The following is a 12040-nucleotide window of genomic DNA, read 5'->3' as shown; positions in this document are numbered from 1 at the left end:
CCAAAGGGACAAGTTGAGGAGTGATTCCAAATACTATATTTGGGATGACCCTCACCTGTGGAAGAGAGGCGTGGACCAAGTAATTCGAAGATGTGTCCCGGAATCCGAATTCCAACCGATCCTTGAAGCTTGTCATTCGTCCGAATGTGGTGGCCACTTTGGCCCTCAAAGGACCGCTAAAAAAGTGTTGGATTGTGGATTATGGTGGCCAACCTTATTCAAGGATGCTAACCGGTTATGTGTGTCTTGCCATCAGTGTCAGAAGTCAGGAAACGCATCCCAAAAGGATGAAATGCCTCAGCAACCTATGTTGTTCTGTGAGATATTTGATGTATGGGGCATTGACTTTATGGGACCATTTCCCAACTCTAGTGGGTATCTGTATATTCTGTTAGCGGTTGACTACGTGTCAAAGTGGGTAGAGGCCGTGCTTACCCGCCTTGACGACGCCAATACCGTTGTTTCTTTCATAATGAATCACATTGTATGCCGTTATGGGTCGCCACGAGCAATCGTGAGCGACCAAGGATCCCACTTTTGTAACAGGAAGGTAAAAGCATTGCTCAAGTGCTATGGAGTGACACATAAGGTTGCTACTGCTTACCATCCGCAAACAAATGGGCAAGCGGAAGTTTCCAACCAGGAAATCAAGAGAATCTTGGAAAAAGTGGTCAATCCACAAAGAAAGGATTGGAGCCTCTGGTTAGGAGATGCGTTATGGGCATATAGAACGGCCTACAAGACTCCGATAGGGATGAGCCCTTTCCGAATCGTCTATGGTAAGGCATGCCACCTTCTGGTAGAGATTGAGCATCGAGCCTATTGGGCGGTAAAGCAGTGCAACATGGATCTAGCCAAGGCGGGTGAAGCTAGGAAGCTACAATTAGAGGAGCTTGAATGCTTGAGGAATGAGTCATATGAGAACGCCCGAATCTACAAGGAAAAGACTAAAGCATTCCATGACCATCACATTCGGAAGAAGGACTTTCAAGAAGGAGATGAAGTCCTCCTCTACAACTCAAGGCTCCGATTTATGCCTGGCAAGCTCCGCTCTAGATGGGAAGGATCTTTCAAGGTGAAGGAGATAAAGCCCTACGAAGTGGTGGAGTTGTTTGATCCCAAAAGTGAAGCGACTTTCAAGGTGAATGGACATAGAGTGAAGAAGTATCATGGTTGCAAGCCTCCAAGAGAGCTAGAAGTGTACATAATGGAGGATGCACCAAGAAGAGAGGAAGCTTAAGAAAAGGACTGTCCAACTTAAGGACGTTAAAGAAAAGTGCTTGGTGGGAGGCACCCCACCATGGTAAGATCTTCCTTGTTTATACCATCTTCTTAGTATTCTTAATTTCTTGTGAGTTTTGTGATCGTTTGATGACTGATTGAATGCATAGGAATGTTAGTTTTACTGATTTTATTGGGTAGGAAGAATGCTCTTGTAGATAGGGTGTGCAGAAGCAAAGAAAACAAAAATTTGTTCTTTGAAAAAGGGCACCGACGCGCCAGCGCAATGTGCGCGCGCGCGCCGGTAGCAAATCCCCACTCTTGGGCCAAATACCCGATAGTTATGCCCACTTCGTGCCCAACTCGCGCCAGGCATTCACGCATCTGCGTACATGCCGCCTGCGCGCACTCTGGCAATTTAACCATCGACGCGCTAGCGCACGGTGTGCGCGTGTGCTAATGGCGAATATGACTTCTCTGGTACAAAAACCAGAGATTTGTACCACAATTGGACCAACCTTGTGCCAAAATTCATGCGTCCGCGCGTAGTGTGCTTCTGCGCCAGTGGCGAAACACCTCAAGCACGCGTCCACGCAGGGTGCGCACCCGCGCGCCTACCTTACTGACTCAATCTGGTACAAAAACCAGAGACTCGTGCTAACTTTGTGCCACTTTTGTGCCTGAGGCACAACCTCTCTTGCGCGCGCGCCACTGACGCGCCCGCGCCATCTGCTAGCACTCTCACCGACGCGCCAGCGCACCTTGCGCACGCGCGCCGGTTGCGCGAGTCAATTTAAGGCCTTCGCACCTTGCCATGTTTTCCTTTTTCTCAACCCCTTCTCTTCTTTAGTTTCTTTCTCTTCTCAATCCATCATTTCCCTTCTCTTCTTCTTCTTCCACAATCCACCACCATTGTCTCCGGCCACTCACGGTGATAACCACTCTTTCCGGTAGCACTACACTTCTCCTATTTTCCCTCTCATCCTCACAAAAGAAGGTTCAACTTTGTTCCTTCATACACATCAAGGTTTTGTTTCTTCTTTTCCTTTACTTCCATTTTCCCTTACATTATTTCTTCTAGTTAATTGCTTCTTATTGCTTTATTTTAGTCTCTCTTTTACTTGCATGACGATGTTTCTTGCTTTTAGTTTGCTTATTTTCCTTTTCTTTTCTTTATTTCTCCATGGATGTTGAATGTGAGCTTAGTTGCATTACTAGATCTTTTGTCACTCTTTTACCATTGTGTGATGTCTATGTGATGATTGATGTTCCATTTTGGGCTTTGAATTGGTTTAGTATCTCATAATTGCTCATTGCTTAATTATTGCACGCTAAGTGTTCGAGGAAATGCACATATACCATTTTGGCTCAAATTAGCCATATATTTCTCCATTTGGTGCTTCTTCCTCATTCACTTGCTTTCTCTTAAATGCATTGAGTTTAACTTGTGTGCTTAGAGTTGATACTTGCCAATTAGATATCATTGAACATGACTTGCTTTTTATTATGGATGCTTGAGACTACTCTTCTCATGCCATTGCATGCATTACTCCCTCTTGCATCCCATGCCAAGTTTTATGACCCTTGCTTTTACATCTACCACGGGCATTACAATTCACTTGCATGTCTTTTGTGAAATTGATTCTTGGGTTTAATGTTTTCCTTCTTTCTCTCCCTTTTTAGGATGGCCACCAAGAAAGGCAAGGAGATAGCTCCAAGGAAACCGGCCGCAAAGAGGGCACCCCAAAAATCAAATTCTAAGGCGCGTTCTTCAATTGCAGCCAAACCCCTATCGAAGAAAGGAAAGACACCCGCTCCTATTGATGAGAATGACAAGGGCAAGCCAGCGAAAGATCCTTCAAGGTTCCCTAACCGCTTCTGTGAACTTATGTTCCCCTCCATAGCGGTAAGGAACTATCACCCGAGCATCTACTCGCTCCGCCGGACAAGGTTGCTCCTTATATTTTGCCCCGCATTGAACAGCGAGGATGGGAGTTTCTTTTGCGAAAACCAAGAGAAATCAACCTCTCTTGGGTGGAAGAACTTTATACCAACTACCATCTTCCCTCTCTTCAATCGGTGTACATGCGCCGGAAGCAAGTCTCAGTTTCAGAAGAGGCTATTCAGCAAGTGCTTAATGTCCTACCAGTGCCAATTGACATGGATGGCTACCAAGAAGTCTTACGTCAGCGTGAGAAGTATGGATTCAACTGGGACTCGATTCTCCAAGTCATTGCTGAACCAGAAGAATTTTGGATCCATGGTCGACTCCGGATGAGGCCCAAGAGCATTGACGCTCGCTTCCTCACTGTGGAAGCTAGATCTTCGGCCCAAATCCTATCCCACTATGTGCTGCCTAGCACCCACAAGTTGTCCATCACGGTGGACCTTACCTTGCTTGTTTGGTGTGTTCTCACGGAGAAGCCGGTGAACATTCCGCCTCTTGTCAAGCAAGCGATGAGTCAAGTTCACGACCGGGGTAATTTGCCATTTCTAGCATTGGTGTCTGACTTAGTTGCTGCTGTGGGTGTTTCTTGGGAAGCCAAGGATAAGAAGATTATAGTTCCGGCTAAGGGCGATTTGGTCCCAAGCAGAAAATACCTACACCTTCCCATGAACAAACCAAGCCTCGACATGCCCCGCCACTTCTTTTTCCTTCTAGCCCATCATCACCACCACTGAGATCCACACATCAAAGGATAGAAGATCTTCACTGAAAGCTTGATAGATATGAGCGGTGCAACCACCGCCGATATACTTACATCAAGACGCTTCTGGGTTTTGTTACCCCTAGCATGAAGGAACCCGAAATATTCACATCCACCTCAGACCCGAGTGATGGGAGCTCTGATGAAGGGGATCATGAAGGCTTCGGTCCCGACCGTCCCTTGTGTATTATTCGTAGCACGGAGGACCGTGCTAATTTCTAAAGTGTGGGGAGGTCGTCCGACCGATCTCCATGGGTAACGTTCTCTTCCCCTCAATACCCATGGATTTATTTTTCTTTTTATATATTGCATGTGTAGTTAGTTTTGCTTGTAAATACCCTTTGCATGATAGTTAGTTTCTATAGTGTTACTTGGTCAAAACAATAACTTTCTTTCCAAGAAACTGTGTTCTGGGTGACCTACCAAAAATTCTGAAAATTTTTGCAGTAAACTTGCTTTAAGAATGTATTTTGGAACATAGTAATTGAGCTAAGGACACAAGCATGAAAGTTTTGAGCCTATTGCATGGTTACATCTTTTAACCATTATTTCCATTCTTGTGTGCATATCTCTCTCTCTCTCTATGAGTGTGATCCTTGCTTTGTCTGATTCTATATGTCCATTGCTTTGTATATGAATGCATTTACATGATTGAGGCCATCAATTCAATAGTCACTTCTCCCAAATAGCCTTAACCCTTATATCTACCATTGCTAACCAATTTTGAGCTTTTGATAAACCCTTTTGTTCTTAAATAGAGCACATCAACAACTCTAAGTGAAAAACCATGAATGTCCCTGAATTTGAATCCTTGATTGGCTTAGGTAAGTTAGGATGTGTAGCATTCAATTAGGAGGGTATACTTGGGAAATTCGGGTAGATATGTAGGTATATAATTGTAGTGCAATTGAAAAATTCTAGGATTTTGGGAACATGCTCATGTGGCGGATGATTAAACTGTATGCATTGACGCTTGGGTGTACAAAGAAACCCCAAGAAAGGAGGATGCTTAAAAAAAATAAAAATAAAAAAGAAATAAAAAAAGAAGAAAGAAAGCAATGAAAGGGGACAAAGACGCCCCGAGATAGAGTAATAAAAACAATGCATATGGGTGTGAATTGAAAAGAATGCATGAGTATGCAAAAAGGGTAAAATTCAAGGGTAGCTAGGAATATATTGTAGTTGTATAGGTTGTTCTATGTGTCTAGTGGATCCTAGGTTGATCAAGGACTCAAATTTTAAACCCACTTAACCATATACATCCTTACCTTCACCCTAGCCCCGTTACAACCCATGAATAAGACCTCATGATACTTGTAAGCATGCATTAAGTAATTGTTGATTGTTAGATGAAAGACAAATCTTGGAAAGCATGATTAGGAGGAGATTGAGTGACGAACCCTAGACACTTGAGCGAATAGAGCGGATACACTTCCGGTGAGGGTTCGATGCTCAATGCTTGTTCCTGGCTTTCAAAAGTGTTCGTTTAGCAAGTCATATGCACTCTTTAGTGATATTCAATTTGGTAGGATTCATAAATTGCATACTATTTTCACCCTATATGCTCACATGTATTCTTGAAGGATAGATTTACTCTTGACCAAGTAGATAGATGATCTTACATTAGTTGCGTGCATCCACTTAGGTAGTTTGCATTTCATAAAACCTTTCTCACCATGATCTTTGGTGTTTTCATTTTAAGCATGAGGACATGCCTGGTTTAAGTGTGGGGAGATTTGATAAACCCTGATCGTATGGTTTATCTTGTGCTTATTTTGAGGGATTTTATTAATATTTCTCACACTTATCCACAAGAAATGCATGGTTTTGTGTTCACTTCCTAATATTGCTCTATGATGTAAAACATGCTTATTTTGCCTTAAAATTTCCATACTTTAATCCTCTTCTATTGCCATTCGATGCCGTGATGTATTTGTTGAGTAATTTCAGGAATTATAGGGTAGGAATGACTTAGAAGAGAGGGAGAAAGCATGTACAAAAGGGAGGAACATGAAGAATTGAGATCTTGGGAAAGCAGCATCGGCGCGCTCGCGCACTCCAGCGCACGCGTGGATGGGATGAGCTGGAAGCGGCACGCAAGGATGGACGCATCCGCGCAAATCAGAAGATTCTTATCGACGCGCACGCGCACTTGGCGCGCATGCGTAGATCGCAAGAGCAATCGGCGCGCGCGCACGCATGGCGCGCACGCGTGGAAGGCTGCACGTGACCTCATTAAAGGAAATCGTGCCTGACGATTTCTGAGGCTCATTAGGCCCAATTTCAAGGTGTTTCTGCATGGAAAAAGACCCAAGGATGCAAGGGGAAAGAGAGAGATCACTCATTTTACACTGGGACATAATTTTTAGCTAGTTTTTGGTTCTTTGGTTATTCTAGAGGGAGAAACCCTTGTTCCTCTCTAGATCTAGTTTTAATTTGATCTTCCCTTGTTGATTTGCGACTTGGATCTTGTTAATTACTAGTTTTAATTGTTCAATTTGAATTTCTTGTTACAATTTTGCTTATATCTTGTGATAGTTTATGAATTCTTGTCAATCATCATTTTATACCCATTTCATGAATGTTATGAATCTTGACTTGTTGATGTTACATTGATGATTTCTATGTTTAGTCTAGTAGTTTGGATGATTGTATGTTGATAATTGTTAGTGGGTATTTGTAGAATTTAATTTAATTGCTATTTTGAACATGCCTTTTGTTAGTGCGTACCAAGTGTTTGATGAATTGTTTACTTTGATTATGGAGTAGTCTTTTTCACTCTTGGCCTAGGTCAAAGGAATTGGGTAAACTTGAGTCATTGGGTCTAATGGATTTGATGATTTGGGAGCCCTAGGTGGTCAATTTGATACTCATTGACGCCAACCCACTACTAATCTAATTAGTAAGTAGGTTGGGACTTATGGGTTGATGTGATCAGGGCCATTTGACGTACTTCAAGTCTAGGGGTAGATATCACGTACTTAAGACTTTGAGAGTAGACTTAATGAGCTTGGTTCCTTATAATTGTCAAGGTATAGTTGTTAGACAAGGATGGTGATCCCAATTCCCGAACCTAGCCAAGAGTTACCTTTATTATTCATACTTGAAATCAACTTTCTCAACCAATTGCTTTAGTTGTAGTTTCTTGTTTGGGTTACAATATAATTAAGTGGAATGTTGTTTATTCATTGAAATTGCTTATGTTTTGCTTAGTTGATTGAATTAATTGTTGCATTTTAAGATTACTTGTTTGTTAAGATTCCCATTTATTTTCATGCTTATAACTCACAACCCCGGATTTCTAACCAATGTCGAAGCACATGATTGCCCATTCCTTGTGAGACGACCCGATGTTTGAATACTTCGGTTATTTCTATTGGGGTTGAACCTGTGACAACCAAATCCCTCTTCTAAATTTGACCCCCGAGGATTGTTATTGGTAGAGCTATACTTACAACGCGGTTTTCTTGAAGAGAATCTTTACCAATACACCCTTGGCGCTTGCGTGTCAACACCTGAAGTGGAGTGTAATTGTGATATTTTTTAACCTTCTCTCCATGTTGATCTTCTTTCTTCTTGGACTCTTTATCCTTATCCCGAGAGGAGTAGGTGAATCCAGCTTTTGAGGTCTCTCCTAGTCGAGAGTTTTCCTCCACGTTGATGTACTTCTCTGCTCGTTCTTGCACTTCATTCAGAGATGTGGGATGTTTCTTTGATATGGAGTGACTAAAAGGTCCTTCACGTAGGCCATTTATGAGACCCATGATGGCTGCTTCTGTTGGCAAATCTTGTATGTCCAAACACGCTTTGTTGAATCTTTCCATGTAATTGCGAAGACTCTCCCGATCTCCTTGCTTGATCCCTAATGGGCTCGGAGCGTGTTTAGCTTTGTCTTTCTGGATGAAAAATCTGGCAAGAAATTTCTTGGCTAAGTCGTCAAAACTTGTGATGGATCTAAGGGGCAGACTGTCGAACCACTTAATTGCTGTCTTTGTTAAAGTGGTCGGGAAGGCTTTGCATCGAGTAGCGTCTGAGGCGTCAATGAGATACATTCTGCTTCTGAATTTGCTGAGATGATGGCTAGGATCGGAGGTACCGTCGTATGGGGTCATGTCAGGGGCTTTAAATTCCTTTGGAACCTTAGCTTTCATGATTTCCTTGATGAAGGGGTCTTGATCCTTGTGGGAGGTGTTATCGCGGCCGGTTTGGATGGTTTGGGTTTTCAGGTCGGCTTCGAGTTTTAGGAGTTTGTCCTCTAACTCTTGGCGTCGCCTAGTTTCTCTCTGGAGGTTTCTTTCGGCTTCCCATTGATGTTCGGCCTCTTTTTCGAGCTGTTTGAGGCGATCTTGTCGAGCTTGTAGGGCCTCCATGATTTCTGTGTTTGGCGAATTCTTGTCTTTGTTTGGTTGAGGCATATCCTTTGGTGTGGTGTCCGCGTTCTTATGCAGAGTTCTCTCCTCCAATCCAGAGTCGTGGTCGTTGTCAATGTTGTCCGCCATGGTGATGGGATGACTTCCAGATTTCCCGGCAACGGTGCCAATGTTCCAAGGGTTACCTGAAACTGAAGGTCGATCTCGGAGGATATCTGCTGTGGTGGCCGGAGCTGTCGTGTTCGACTTGTTTGATCTGGTAAAGCTGGAAATGCTGCTGATCCTTCGTCACCGGAGGGTGGTGGTACCTGCAAGAGACTCCGATGCTTAAGTTAGCATGGGCTTTAAGCAGGTTTTTTTAGTAAAATCAGAGTATGAGTTATACCTGGGTGCTCCAGTGTATTTATAATAGTGGGGAGTGACCTTTCTGGATGAGATAAGTTAGTTATCTTATCTTATCTTTTGAGTGAAGTCATCTTATCTTGAGGGGAGTTGCCCTTATCTTTTCAGGCTTTAGTTGCCTTTAGATTGGGCTTCGTCCCTTTATTTGGGCCTGTTTTGGCTCCCTGTAGCGATTTGGCCAAGCTCTTTGAGAGGAGCTCAGGTAATCCTGACCTGAAGAGGTCAGTCGACTTGTCTTCCATCAACTCGGGTCGTACAGCTCGACCCAGGGCATGAACAATGACTAACTAAGTGCTCTCCCCTTTGCTCAAGCTTGAATTCTGCATGAAATACCCTCATAAACGAGTTGGATTTGGGCCTGGGTAGCTCAGAAATTGCCCCCAACGATTTCACTTTAAGTGGGTCACGTGCCAAGTGTCACGCGTGCGCCTGGGTGACGCGTGTGTGTCGCTGGTAAAAACCTCTACTCACGCGTACGCATGCATGACGCGTGCGCGTGGCCCTCAATTCTCCAAAAGCTCATTTCTTCATGAATTTTCCCTTTTGCATGCTTTTCTCTCCAATTCTTCCATCCAATACTTACCTTATGAATCTGAAATCACTCAACAAACACATCAAGGCATCGAATGGAATTAAAGTGAATTAAAATCACCAATTTAAGGGCCTAAAAGCATGTTTTTACACTTAAGCATAAATTAAGAGAGAATTACAAAACCAAGCTATTTCATTGAATAAATGTGGGAAAAAGTGATAAAATCCCCTAAAATAAGCACAAGTTAAACCACAAAATTGGGGTTTATCACACGCCAGGTATTGGGCGTGGCATGCCAACTCTGCTCGTATCATGGGCATGGCACGCCAGGTCTAAGGCATGGCACGCCAGTTCAATTGATCAGAGAAGAAGCTTTGTCACATGAACAAGGGCGTGGCACGTCAGTCCTGGACGTGGCACGCCAATTCATTTATCCAGAAAAGAAGAAAGGAGAGCTCAATATGGGCGTGGCACGCCACACATAGGCGTGGCACGCCAGTTCATTCATCCAGAGGAGAGGGAAAGAGCATCACTATGGGCGTGCCACTTGGTATTTTGGGCATGACACGCCAACTCTATTCGCACTATAGGCGTGGCACGCCAGTTCACTTAACCAGAAAGGAAGGTTTGTTGCACCAACAATGGCGTGGCACGCCAGACTTGGGCGTAGCATGCCAGGCCAACTTTCCAGAGAAGAAGATTGAAGACTTTAACAATGGCGTGGCACGCCAGCTCATGTTCTCAGAAAGGAATTGAAGACATCCTCGAGGGCGTGGCACGCCAGACTTGGGCATGGCACGCCAGCCCAACCCTCATCATGGACGTGCCCAGGGGCTGCCTGGGCGTGGCACGCCAAGTCAAAATCTTAGCATGGGCGTGCCACTTAGGACCTTTCGCATGGCACGCCACCCATACGCCACTTACATGCCACCAATGAGATATTATTCCTTTTCGTTTCAATTGTAATTTCTTTTCTTTTTGTAATTTCTTATTACCCCTGGAAGAGTACAGAAAAGAGGCTTGGAACTTTTACTTCACTTTACTTTTACTTTCACCTTCTTTCATCTCTTGTACTTTATCTAAGCTATGAGTAGCTAAACTTCCTCTCATTGGGGGAGGGAGCTCTGTTGTACTTGATGGATTAATGCTAGTGAGTTTCTTCTTCTCTTCATCTCTCTTTGATTTGCTAGAAGGAATTTTGTTCTTCATGCTTAGCATTCAATTATCTTGAAAAAGAAATTGAATTCAACTTGGGTTTTATGGGAACCTTGGGAGAGGAAACATAAAATCAGGCTTGAAATCCCTTCACACATTGAGTAGATCTGGGTTTTGGGATTAGATAAATGTGACGCTAGATCTACCCATTACTTGGATCTATAAGGATGTGTGGTATAATCACGGACCAAGTTTATCTCTCTTCATGAGCAATTAGACCAAGAAATTGGCTGATTATCAAGATTTGAGAGATTGAATTACCAAGGATTTGGGATTCAATCAATCATGATTGCCAAGAGGTCAATGAGTTGCATGATTGAAGAAGAGATGATCTGAAATTAATCTGGGGAATGCAACATCTCCTAACCCCAATGAACCTTCCCCATTCTTATCTTCCCTATTCTTTATAGCTTTTTTAATTTCTGTTAATCATCCCATCCCCTTTTAAAATTCAGTCATTTACATTCCTGTCATTTACATTTCAGCAATTTATCTTTAAGCTCTTTACAATTCAGTACTCTACTGCTTTCTTTATTTTCAAGTCATTTACAATTCTGTCATTTAGAATTTTGCACTAAACACTTATTCTTGATTAGCTTAACTAAGTTACCCTACTAACTGATAAACCACTATTTTATGGTTATCTTGTGCTAAATTGAGTGGTTTTTATCAATTCTTCGCAAACTTATTCATACAAATTGCATGGTTTTACAAATCCTTCCTAATTTTGTTTCATGATTGAAAACTTACTTCCTAAGCCTTTAAATTGTCAATTTTTAATTCCCCCTTTTACCATTCGATGCCGTGATCTCTGTGTTAAGTGTTTTCAGGATTTATAGGGCAGGAATGGCTTAGAGGATGGAAAGGAAGCATGCAAAAGTGGAAGGAACACAAGAAACAAAGGAGCTGACCAGTGAGGATCGACGCGCACGCATGGCTTATGCGTGCGCGTGACTTGGACCATTTCACATCGACGCATACGTGTGAGTGACGCGTACGCGTGACAAGCGCAGAAGACCAGCGATGCGTACGCGTGACCGATGCGTACGCGTGACAGAGCGACGTGCTGCATTAATCAGAACTCGCACGGGGCAATTTTGGGCTGGTTTTGGGCCCAGTTTTCTGCCTAAAAACATAGACTAGAGCCAGAGGGCAAGCAGAGACTCGAGAGACATTCACATTCACTTAGTTTTTAGTTTTAGTTTTGAATCTTAGAGAAAAACACTACTTATTCTAGGGTTCTTGAATTTTAGTTTTATGCTTTTGGATTGGATATTGAGAGAGCTACTATTACCTTCGATTGGAGTCTTCTTCATTATAGTTTGCCTTTCTATTACTCTACTCTTTTGTTTTCGGTTTAATTTGTTCATGGTCATATATGGATATTTTTAACTTTGAATTTTATTAATGCAATGAACTAATTTTACATTTAATTTCATTACTTCTTTAATTCCTTCAATTAATCCAATTTTGCTTTTATTAATTTATTTTCAATTACCATGTCTCTTGTTCATTTTTATTCCATGTTGTTAAAAAATGGCATTCATGTTATGATTTAAAACTCTCAACTTGGCTTGGGAGTTGATTAATTG

The sequence above is a fragment of the Arachis hypogaea genome, chromosome 14 (genome assembly GCF_003086295.3).
Source record: "Arachis hypogaea cultivar Tifrunner chromosome 14, arahy.Tifrunner.gnm2.J5K5, whole genome shotgun sequence".
NCBI classification, from domain to species: Eukaryota; Viridiplantae; Streptophyta; class Magnoliopsida; order Fabales; family Fabaceae; genus Arachis; species Arachis hypogaea.
The sequence above is the reverse complement of the archived record's forward strand: the minus strand, read 5'-3'. Positions refer to the sequence as shown.